The sequence below is a fragment of the Silene latifolia genome, chromosome 2 (assembly GCF_048544455.1).
Source record: "Silene latifolia isolate original U9 population chromosome 2, ASM4854445v1, whole genome shotgun sequence".
In the NCBI taxonomy this organism is placed as follows: Eukaryota; Viridiplantae; Streptophyta; class Magnoliopsida; order Caryophyllales; family Caryophyllaceae; genus Silene; species Silene latifolia.
The window spans coordinates 38,069,522-38,079,993 of record NC_133527.1 but is presented as its reverse complement, the minus strand read 5'-3'; the positions used below and the strand labels follow the sequence as shown (position 1 = coordinate 38,079,993).

At 34.7% G+C, this 10,472-nt stretch overlaps 1 long non-coding RNA gene across 3 annotated transcripts; it reads left to right on the top strand.

The window, feature by feature from the left end:
• The first annotated feature begins 1,034 nt into the window (after positions 1–1,034).
• On the top strand, positions 1,035–9,649 carry LOC141642619 (uncharacterized). 3 transcript variants are annotated; one of them, XR_012543365.1, is made up of 4 exons: positions 1,035–1,204; positions 1,302–1,409; positions 7,567–7,674; positions 9,457–9,649. It is a non-coding gene; the product is annotated as an uncharacterized LOC141642619 (long non-coding RNA). The 3 variants fall into 3 exon arrangements; XR_012543366.1 differs by lacking the exons at positions 7,567–7,674; positions 9,457–9,649 and adding an exon at positions 3,188–3,380 and having other exon boundaries at positions 1,048–1,204; XR_012543367.1 differs by lacking the exons at positions 1,035–1,204; positions 1,302–1,409 and adding an exon at positions 7,312–7,469.
• The last annotated feature ends 823 nt before the right edge of the window (positions 9,650–10,472 follow it).

The following is a 10,472-nucleotide window of genomic DNA, read 5'->3' as shown; positions in this document are numbered from 1 at the left end:
TTAGTTAAAAAAATTAAAGTTTCAATTTTTAGTATTAAAGTTTCATTCGTAAAACATTAAAGTTATATTTATAAATCTGTAAAATTAAATAAATTCAAATTTTAATATTATAAATTGGTCAAAAAAATTAAAGTTTTAATTTTTAGCATTAAAATTTCATTCATAAAAGTTAAACTTATAATTGTAAAGAATTAAAGTTAAACTAATAAATTAAAGTTTCAGTTATAAAACATTAAAGTTTTCATCTTAAAATTGTAAAATCTCAACCATCAATTTTAGAGATCAATGGCTAGGATTAGGACTTAGTGGACTCACCATTTTAGGTGGACTCATTAGAACTTGCCTCTATATATATATATATATATATATATATATATATATATATATTAATAATCTCCATAACTAATGATATGGACAAACAAAATAAATGGATTGGTATATGATAGTATGAGTCAAACGTATTACTTACTTCATTTCGTAACCATTTCGGATAACGTTTGTCATGTTTGCTCCAAACATCATCAGAGGGCATGACATCAGGAAATGTGAGTTTGATATGTGTCTCAAATTCCCTATATATAGAAGGAAAATGTAACGCCCCGTAAAATTCGGACCGTTAATATATTCCGAAAATAATTAATTAATCAAGTAAAATTTGACAATAATGTATTTAAAGTAAAAATAATTCAAAGAAATATAATTTTATTATATTTTGAAGAAAAGTATTTATTTTGATAGTTTTGAAATGTTGAAAAATAGTTTAAACCGTGTAAAATCTTTTATTTCGAAATAAGGGCGTATCGGGGGGAAAATGACAATTCGTTTGAACGTTGGGTAAACGAATTTGAAAATGGGTCGAATGAATACTCAATTTTATTGTAATCTCGTGTTTAAAGACTTTGGACTTGACGGAATTTGCATTTGACTTACGGTTTTAATTATTATTGAAACGAGTCAAAACCGACTCGTTAAAAATCCCGACTAAAAATTCCGCACGTACTTTTCCTCCTTTCTTCCCTTACCCGGCAGCTTCCCCTCCCCTTTCCTTTTATTTTTCTGAAATTTTTGGTGTTCATCTTCTAAAAACACCAAAACCCCATTTTCATACACATTCAAGCTCAAAATCGTCATAAAATCTTCGTTTCTTGTCCGTTTTTCGCATAATTTACCTTTCCGGAATCCCCTCGCCACGATCTACGACTTAGTATGTTCTAATTTCAATTTTCATTAAGTTCTTTTAAGACCAAATTTCGGTGATTTCGGTTTTGTGCTTAATTTTTGTGTTTTTATTGTTTAATTAGGTGAAGGATTGGAAGACGAGTTCGGGGACTCGTATATTGTAGAGGATAGCGGTTAGTTGTGGTTAGGGTTTCGATTTTGAGGACTAATTGCTCATTTTCTAGCTTAAGGTAACATATTTCGAGCTACTCGACGAATTATCGTCACATGTTTTTGATTTTTATATGTTTGGTGAATTTTAGTTTGGGTAGTAATTTTCACATGTTAAATTTAGTTGCATGCAAGCTTAATTTGTGCCTTTTGGTAGTTTAAATTATCAAAGTTGAATTGAGGACGATTAATTAATTTTCAGACGGTCTTATAATGTATAAAAATGAAAAAAAGAAGAAGAAATGGTGCGGCAATGGGGTCCGACAAAGAAGCCGGCAGGCCCACGGCAGCCCCGGCCGGTCTTGGGGTTGGCCCGGGTTGGTCCGTGCTTGTTTTGCGGTTTTTCGTACAATATTGGTCATTTCGGGTTAATTAATATTAGAATAGTATAAGTAACAAAAAGAGTAGTAATTTGAATTGAAGTATACTAGTAACAAAAATTATGTTAATAAAAAAAATTGTGCTTATATTAATAGTTATCACATGTTAGGGTAGTTTACAAAAGGAAATTTGTAATTAATAGGCTCAAAATGAATTTTATAGCTATAATTGAAATGTTTTGTTGATTGTGCCGAAAACTGAGCCTTAGTCCCTTTGACTGATGCGATGTCGCTTAATTGAGTGATTGGTCACCGCAATTTGACCCGCACTGCCGCAGGGCTGGGGTTGCGGGTAAAAATTCGGTTGAATGATTTAGATAATCGGCCTTTTTCTTGTTTTAGGCCATTTATTATATCTCTATTTCACATGTGTAATTAGTTGAATTTAAATAGCTTCTTATTTAGTTAGTTGAAATTAAATAGCTTCTTATTTTGTAGTAATGGCCATAGATTTCCCTAAAGCCTTTAATATTGTTAAAATTGCTAGAATTGGAAGTTAGTATTGAACTCTTATTGAGGAACTGTTGGATTGTATCTTTAAATAGACATTTATATAGCCTTTCACATGATAGAATATTAGAATTTATGTTGGTAAGTAGGACTTTTTGCCCTCTTAAGGTTAAGTGGGTGTCTTACTTGACTTATGTGGTGAGTCTTGGGTGGTGTGGGCTAAAATATTCAAGTCGGGACTAGCCGTGACTAGGTCCTAGGTGAGTATTTCGGCCTTCATCATAGATAGGTCTTTATAGTCTTTGACGAGTATATGTTCACTGCTTGATAGCCTTTGTGTTCCTGACTAGTGGATGTTTATCCAAGTTGGGGCATGACCTCAGGTACTTATTTTGATAGTATGGGGTCAGCTTAAGTACTAGCCGACCCTTCGGTGGTGTCCTTAGGGTACTCACTTCACTTTGTTTTAAAAAAAGTTGTGAGTCTTGGGTGCGGTGGTGTGTATCCGCATGTCTAGGTCTCAAGTGATTTTAGGCTAGGGTTGTGTTGTCTCTTGGCCATGTTTTCTTAATAGTAACACCGAGCCAAGATACCGGTTCGATTACCTTCCCTACCTCGTGGTATAGACTTGAGTTACAAAGTGACTATTGACCGTACTAAGAACTTATGCCTGTCTTTGATATATTGCCCTTTCTTGTATGGTGATTCTATGAATCATAGAAGGTGAGATGCAAGCCGGCTATGGTTGATAGAGTTTGGATTACAATTTGTTAAATGTTTCACATGTTAGTTTAGTTTGGTCAGTTTAGGGCTCATATGTTAGAATAATTGATAATTGAATTCTTTAGCATCTTGTTTACATGTTTTATTACATGTTACATAAATTTTGACGATTCGTGGCTGGGAGGACTCGAAGTTACTCCCCACTGAATTGTGGCTTTCGTGTTTGTATAAAATGCGATTGACAGGTTGTTGATGCTTTGTTTGGGGTCACAGACGGCTAGTGAGCAAGGAACCTTGGACCTAGTTTTAGCTATTCTATTAGTAAACCTTTTATACTTTTGGTTTGTATATAATTTGAAGGGACATATGTCTCCCTTTCTATTTTTGGTTTGTATCCATATAATTCCGCGTCTTTAGTTATAAATGTAAGTTAGTTTATCAGCTGTTGCAGGGTTATGACACTCTTCTTGAGTTGGAATTGGTTGTGAATGGTTTAGTTAGAATTTTTTTTGAAATTGCAGGTTTTTGGACTAGTTGAACCATTTACAAACATATCCTACCAGTTTTTCTGTAGAATTTACGTATATAATCAAGTCTAGATTTAAGGGTGTCACAGTTGGTATCAGAGCCTATTGCTCTCGACGCACGTTTGTGCACCCCACTTAGAAATCCCTTGACCTTAAAATAATAAACTTGAGAGAAGGGTAGGATGGGTAGAATTAGGATTTTATGTGGTAGTCTGTTTGTGATTGCTAATTGTTAGGTTTGTTGATTGTTAGTTATTAGTTTTGGTGCCACTAAAGGTTGGTTATGCCAAATGTAGAATGCTTCCACTTTATTGATATTTCTTTTCGTATTCAGTGTATCTTACCTTAATCTTCCATTTTCGTTGGTCATTCGTCTTTCAAAGTCCTCTTATCTCGCCTAGGTAACTACCTTTCAATTCTTTCTCCCGTTTCATCTTAGGTTCGTTTTCTTCTTATAATAAAGTCCATGTGGACACCTTCCTTTTATTCCGCAGGATAGTTCCCTTGTTCAAGAGAACCCAGTTTTGAGAGAATGTATCATTGGAGGGCGTGAACGAGTGGAGAAATTGATTGTTTAAGGTTTGAGTTGTATAGGAGAATATAATTTGGGATCCTTTGGTTAGTCTTGTTAGTTGTGCTTGGTATGAGAATTTAGTGAATTGAGAAATACCTTGGGATTTATGTCTATAGAGAGCTTGTTTGTTATAGATGATTAAGCATGGGTACTACCTTAGCACATAAGATGGAATGAACCTAAGCTACTTCATTTGAGAGTCTCGATATTTCTTGTGGAGAATTAAAGGTATGATAGTTAGCCCTAATCCTTGTGGGCCTTGAAAGGAATACAATAGGACATTGATGTTGCTTAATGGATTGGTATTGTACTTTGGAATTAGTTAGTTTGTTAAACCTTTTAAGTTGACCAAATCTAGTATAGAGTAGCCCTTGTTGACCTTATAAAACATATCTGAATTTGGGAATTTTGGTGGAATGTTGTTCGATATAGTTCGTGAGTTCAAGGATGTGATTCCAATTTATGGTATCGGAAACTAGAAGTATTAAGTGGTGAGATGATGGAGTAAACAAGCCAGGGTACCTGGAGATGACATAGTAAGTGAAGTTCAATGACGAGAATTGTAAAGGAGATACTTTGGAACATGGATGGTAACAAATGAATTTGTGTGGTGAATTGATTTTGGCTCTTAGAATCAATTGAGTTGAGGAATACCTACCATTGTGGAATCCTTGTTAGTCCTACGATGTAGTAGACATTTAGGGCTTTGTTGAGCACCTTAGTGAAGTAACCTTATCATATCGATCATAAGCTTTGATGAGTGTTTAGTAAGCGGTAACCCTTTCATTGTGCCGCTTCTATTCTCCTTTCCTTCTCTTTAACGATCGTTGAACCTTGTCTTTATGCTAAATTTTACGTATCTTCTTCTTTCCCGAGATATCTTCTTAACTCGAATACCTCTTATTTTTGTCAACCGTTATCTTTACTATCCCGACTCCTTAGTTTCCTAACTTGTCAGATGCATGCACCCTTCAGAAATGTTTTACTGTTTCTCTATTCCGTTATCACTCCTTACCTCCTTAGTATACTTGGTACCCTGTTGACCATGTTTACAGAGTTTGTAAGATGTGATTTGAGGATATAGGTTTGACTAAGTAGCCGAGTTTGGGTTGGGCTTCCATAATCATTTTGGATATGAGGGTTTGATAATGTATATGTTATCATGTGGGAAATGTTAAAGGTGGGATTATTTGTTGGTTTTAGAGGGTGATATTGATTACTACTTGAAGTATGTTATGAGAGTGAGAGTAAGCTACATTGTTGGGAAGTCTTAGCACTTGTTTTGGTAACTAGAAAGGGTAATGGTATGGATGACACCAATTGTTAGGCTAAGGAACCTAATTTCAATTTATGGTTTTAGAAACTCTGAGGTGATAAAGTGTTGTTACAATTATGACCTTGTACCTTGAGAATTTGATGGTAAGTAAGTTTAGGATATCAAATTTGAAAGAATACTCCTTGGGGATGTTTATGACCAGAATGGTTTGGTGATGTGATTTGGCATTCTAGTTGACTCTTGATAGTTCTTGAGTTTAGAGAGACTTAGTGTTGAGAAGAATTTGTTAATCCTATAGTTTTATAGACCTTGAGGTCGCATTGAGTGCTTGAGATGATGAGATGATGTTGGAGCTGGGTGTAGTTCTGCTTTTGAGAATCCTTAATAAGTAAAAGGATAGAGAAACTTGAGATCCTATTGAATTTTTCATAATTTGAGGTTGGTATGTTACTACCTTGTTTTGAAATGAGAACCTTGTGGAATATTTGAGGAACCTTCTCTTGGAGTTTAGAGCATGGTATTGGGACTCTTGATTGAAGGTTTACTTTTTGAGGAACCCATAGTTGACACTAGTGGGATACAAATACAGCTTTGTTGGAAGTCTTGACCTTAGACTTGTGGAAGTTGTTTCGGGATGTTTGAGGATTTGGAAGGATGAGATCCCACTTATAGTGAAATATCTTGTTCTAGGGGATATGATAGGAAGAGGTAACATAAGCGATTAAGGAAACCCTTGGGAGTGATGTGGTTATGAGTTTAGTTGTTAGGAAGTTTTGGGAGCCGTTTTGAGTGATGTTGTTATTTGAGATAAGAGTGTCTGGTGATTCCTTGGTGTCTAATCTCCTTTCTTCCTTGATCAAGAGCGTTACCGCTCATATCTCTCTTCCTTACATCATCATATTCCTCTCGTAAGTTTGATATTGGTAATCTATGAAACTTTATCTTTGACATCCTTGTAATTTTGACTTCAATTCTTACCCCATAAAATTCATCATAGCTCTTTTTGATCAGTTAAGCTTGAATCCTTTTAGCAGACCTGCTCCTATGATGTCTAAGTTACTTTTGACTTCCGGGAATTTCTAAATATTTCAAGCTACTAGTTCGATTCATTCTTGAAAGTTTATGTCACTTCTGCAACCTAACCTATTTTTAAGGATTTGAAAATGAAATTTTGATTTATTTCCGTAAGGTATTCCTTTTTCTTACTTTTGTTCCGAGTTACTAAGCCTTAGTTAATCATAATTTAGTAAGATATCGTTCTTACTATAGAATTTTAAACTGAAATTTTGAAAATACTTTTATGATTTTCAATGGTTTTAACATTAGTGAATGTTGAATCTCGTTGTTGGTGACGTCCCAATAATGGATTTTCTCATTTATTGGTGTAGAAATATTTTTATATCTTGATATGAATATGGATGTTCTTGTCTGATCAACAAGAGTATCACCGTTTCATTGAAAAGATACCTATATTTTCTTATAACTATAATTTCTCCTTCTAAGTTTCGAGGGCGAAACTTTTTAAAAGGAGGGGTGATTGTAACGCCCCGTAAAATTCGGACCGTTAATATATTCCGAAAATAATTAATTAATCAAGTAAAATTTGACAATAATGTATTTAAAGTAAAAATAATTCAAAGAAATATAATTTTATTATATTTTGAAGAAAAGTATTTATTTTGATAGTTTTGAAATGTTTAAAAATAGTTTAAACCGTGTAAAATCTTTTATTTCAAATATAAGGCGTATCGGGGAAAATGACAATTCGTTTGAACGTTGGGTAAACGAATTTGAAAATGGGTCGAATGAATACTCAATTTTATTGTAATCTCGTGTTTAAAGACTTTGGACTTGACGGAATTTGCATTTGACTTACGGTTTTAATTATTATTGAAACGAGTCAAAACCGACTCGTTAAAAATCCCGACTAAAAATTCCGCACGTACTTTTCCTCCTTTCTTCCCTTACCCGGCAGCTTCCCCTCCCCTTTCCTTTTATTTTTCTGAAATTTTTGGTGTTCATCTTCTAAAAACACCAAAACCCCATTTTCATACACATTCAAGCTCAAAATCGTCATAAAATCTTCGTTTCTTGTCCGTTTTTCGCATAATTTACCTTTCCGGAATCCCCTCGCCACGATCTACGACTTAGTATGTTCTAATTTCAATTTTCATTAAGTTCTTTTAAGACCAAATTTCGGTGATTTCGGTTTTGTGCTTAATTTTTGTGTTTTTATTGTTTAATTAGGTGAAGGATTGGAAGACGAGTTCGGGGACTCGTATATTGTAGAGGATAGCGGTTAGTTGTGGTTAGGGTTTCGATTTTGAGGACTAATTGCTCATTTTCTAGCTTAAGGTAACATATTTCGAGCTACTCGACGAATTATCGTCACATGTTTTTGATTTTTATATGTTTGGTGAATTTTAGTTTGGGTAGTAATTTTCACATGTTAAATTTAGTTGCATGCAAGCTTAATTTGTGCCTTTTGGTAGTTTAAATTATCAAAGTTGAATTGAGGACGATTAATTAATTTTCAGACGGTCTTATAATGTATAAAAATGAAAAAAAAAGAGAAGAAATGGTGCGGCAATGGGTCCGACAAAAGAGAGCCGGCAGCGCCCACGGCAGTCCCGGCCGGTCTTGGGGTTGGCCCGGGTTGGTCCGTGCTTGTTTTGCGGTTTTTCGTACAATATTGGTCATTTCGGGTTAATTAATATTAGAATAGTATAAGTAACAAAAAGAGTAGTAATTTGAATTGAAGTATACTAGTAACAAAAATTATGTTAATAAAAAAAATTGTGCTTATATTAATAGTTATCACATGTTAGGGTAGTTTACAAAAGGAAATTTGTAATTAATAGGCTCAAAATGAATTTTATAGCTATAATTGAAATGTTTTGTTGATTGTGCCGAAAACTGAGCCTTAGTCCCTTTGACTGATGCGATGTCAGTTAATTGAGTGATTGGTCAGCCGCAATTTGACCCGCACTGCCGCAGGGTCGGGTTGCGGGTAAAAATTCGGTTGAATGATTTAGATAATCGGCCTTTTTCTTGTTTTAGGCCATTTATTATATCTCTATTTCACATGTGTAATTAGTTGAATTTAAATAGCTTCTTATTTAGTTAGTTGAAATTAAATAGCTTCTTATTTTGTAGTAATGGCCATAGATTTCCCTAAAGCCTTTAATATTGTTAAAATTGCTAGAATTGGAAGTTAGTATTGAACTCTTATTGAGGAACTGTTGGATTGTATGCTGTAAATAGACATTTATATAGCCTTTCACATGATAGAATATTAGAATTTATGTTGGTAAGTAGGACTTTTTGCCCTCTTAAGGTTAAGTGGGTGTCTTACTTGACTTATGTGGTGAGTCTTGGGTGGTGTGGGCTAAAATATTCAAGCTGGGACTAGCTGTGACTAGGTCCTAGGTGAGTATTTCGGCCTTCATCATAGATAGGTCTTTATAGTCTTTGACGAGTATATGTTCACTGCTTGATAGCCTTTGTGTTCCTGACTAGTGGATGTTTATCCAAGTTGGGGCATGACCTCAGGTACTTATTTTGATAGTATGGGGTCAGCTTAAGTACTAGCCGACCCTTCGGTGGTGTCCTTAGGGTACTCACTTCACTTTGTTTTAAAAAAAGTTGTGAGTCTTGGGTGCGGTGGTGTGTATCCGCATGTCTAGGTCTGCATGCATTTTAGGCTAGGGTTGTGTTGTCTCTTGGCCATGTTTTCTTAATAGTAACACCGAGCCAAGATACCGGTTCGATTACCTTCCCTACCTCGTGGTATAGACTTGAGTTACAAAGTGACTATTGACCGTACTAAGAACTTATGCCTGTCTTTGATATATTGCCCTTTCTTGTATGGTGATTCTATGAATCATAGAAGGTGAGATGCAAGCCGGCTATGGTTGATAGAGTTTGGATTACAATTTGTTAAATGTTTCACATGTTAGTTTAGTTTGGTCAGTTTAGGGCTCATATGTTAGAATAATTGATAATTGAATTCTTTAGCATCTTGTTTACATGTTTTATTACATGTTACATAAATTTTGACGATTCGTGGCTGGGAGGGCTCGAAGTTACTCCCCACTGAATTGTGGCTTTCGTGTTTGTATAAAATGCGATTGACAGGTTGTTGATGCTTTGTTTGGGGTCACAGACGGCTAGTGAGCAAGGAACCTTGGACCTAGTTTTAGCTATTCTATTAGTAAACCTTTTATACTTTTGGTTTGTATATAATTTGAAGGGACATATGTCTCCCTTTCTATTTTTGGTTTGTATCCATATAATTCCGCGTCTTTAGTTATAAATGTAAGTTAGTTTATCAGCTGTTGCAGGGTTATGACACTCTTCTTGAGTTGGAATTGGTTGTGAATGGTTTAGTTAGAATTTTTTTTGAAATTGCAGGTTTTTGGACTAGTTGAACCATTTACAAACATATCCTACCAGTTTTTCTGTAGAATTTACGTATATAATCAAGTCTAGATTTAAGGGTGTCACAGAAAATGTTTTAATTATGTATTACCTATAATTTTGATCTAATTTGATAATTAAAAATGTATTGAGTAATGACAAAATAATAACTTACTTTTCATAAGGCTCTAACAATTTCCCACAATTCCTTAGCACATAAAAATGAGAATCTTCATACTCTTTCTGACTCAAGTGCCTCTGAATACATTTCCCAGTTGTAGTTCCCATGTCAGCATTGAATAACTCGGGTAATTTCATTGAATCTATGTCGTCATCGGAATTCACACCAACATCTAAATCTTTCGCTTTTGTGTCAATGTGACTTTCAAAATATAGGGAACAGAAATTTGCAAATTCCTCTAACAAAAAAGAATTGCATATGGAACCCTCCACCCGAGCTTTGTTGCCAATCTTCCTTTTTATATGATTAAGAAATCTCTCAAATGGATACATCCATCGATATTGAACAGGTCCTCCAACCTTCGCTTCATAAGGTAAGTGAATTGGCAAATGCTCCATGGAATTGAAGAAAGATGGGGGAAATATCTTCTCTAACTTGAATATTATCTCCGCAATGTTATTCTCTAGACGTTCCATAGAATCAACTCTAATCGTAGAAGTACACAGGTCTCTAAAAAATTGGCTGATCTCAGTTATTGCATTCCAAGAATTAG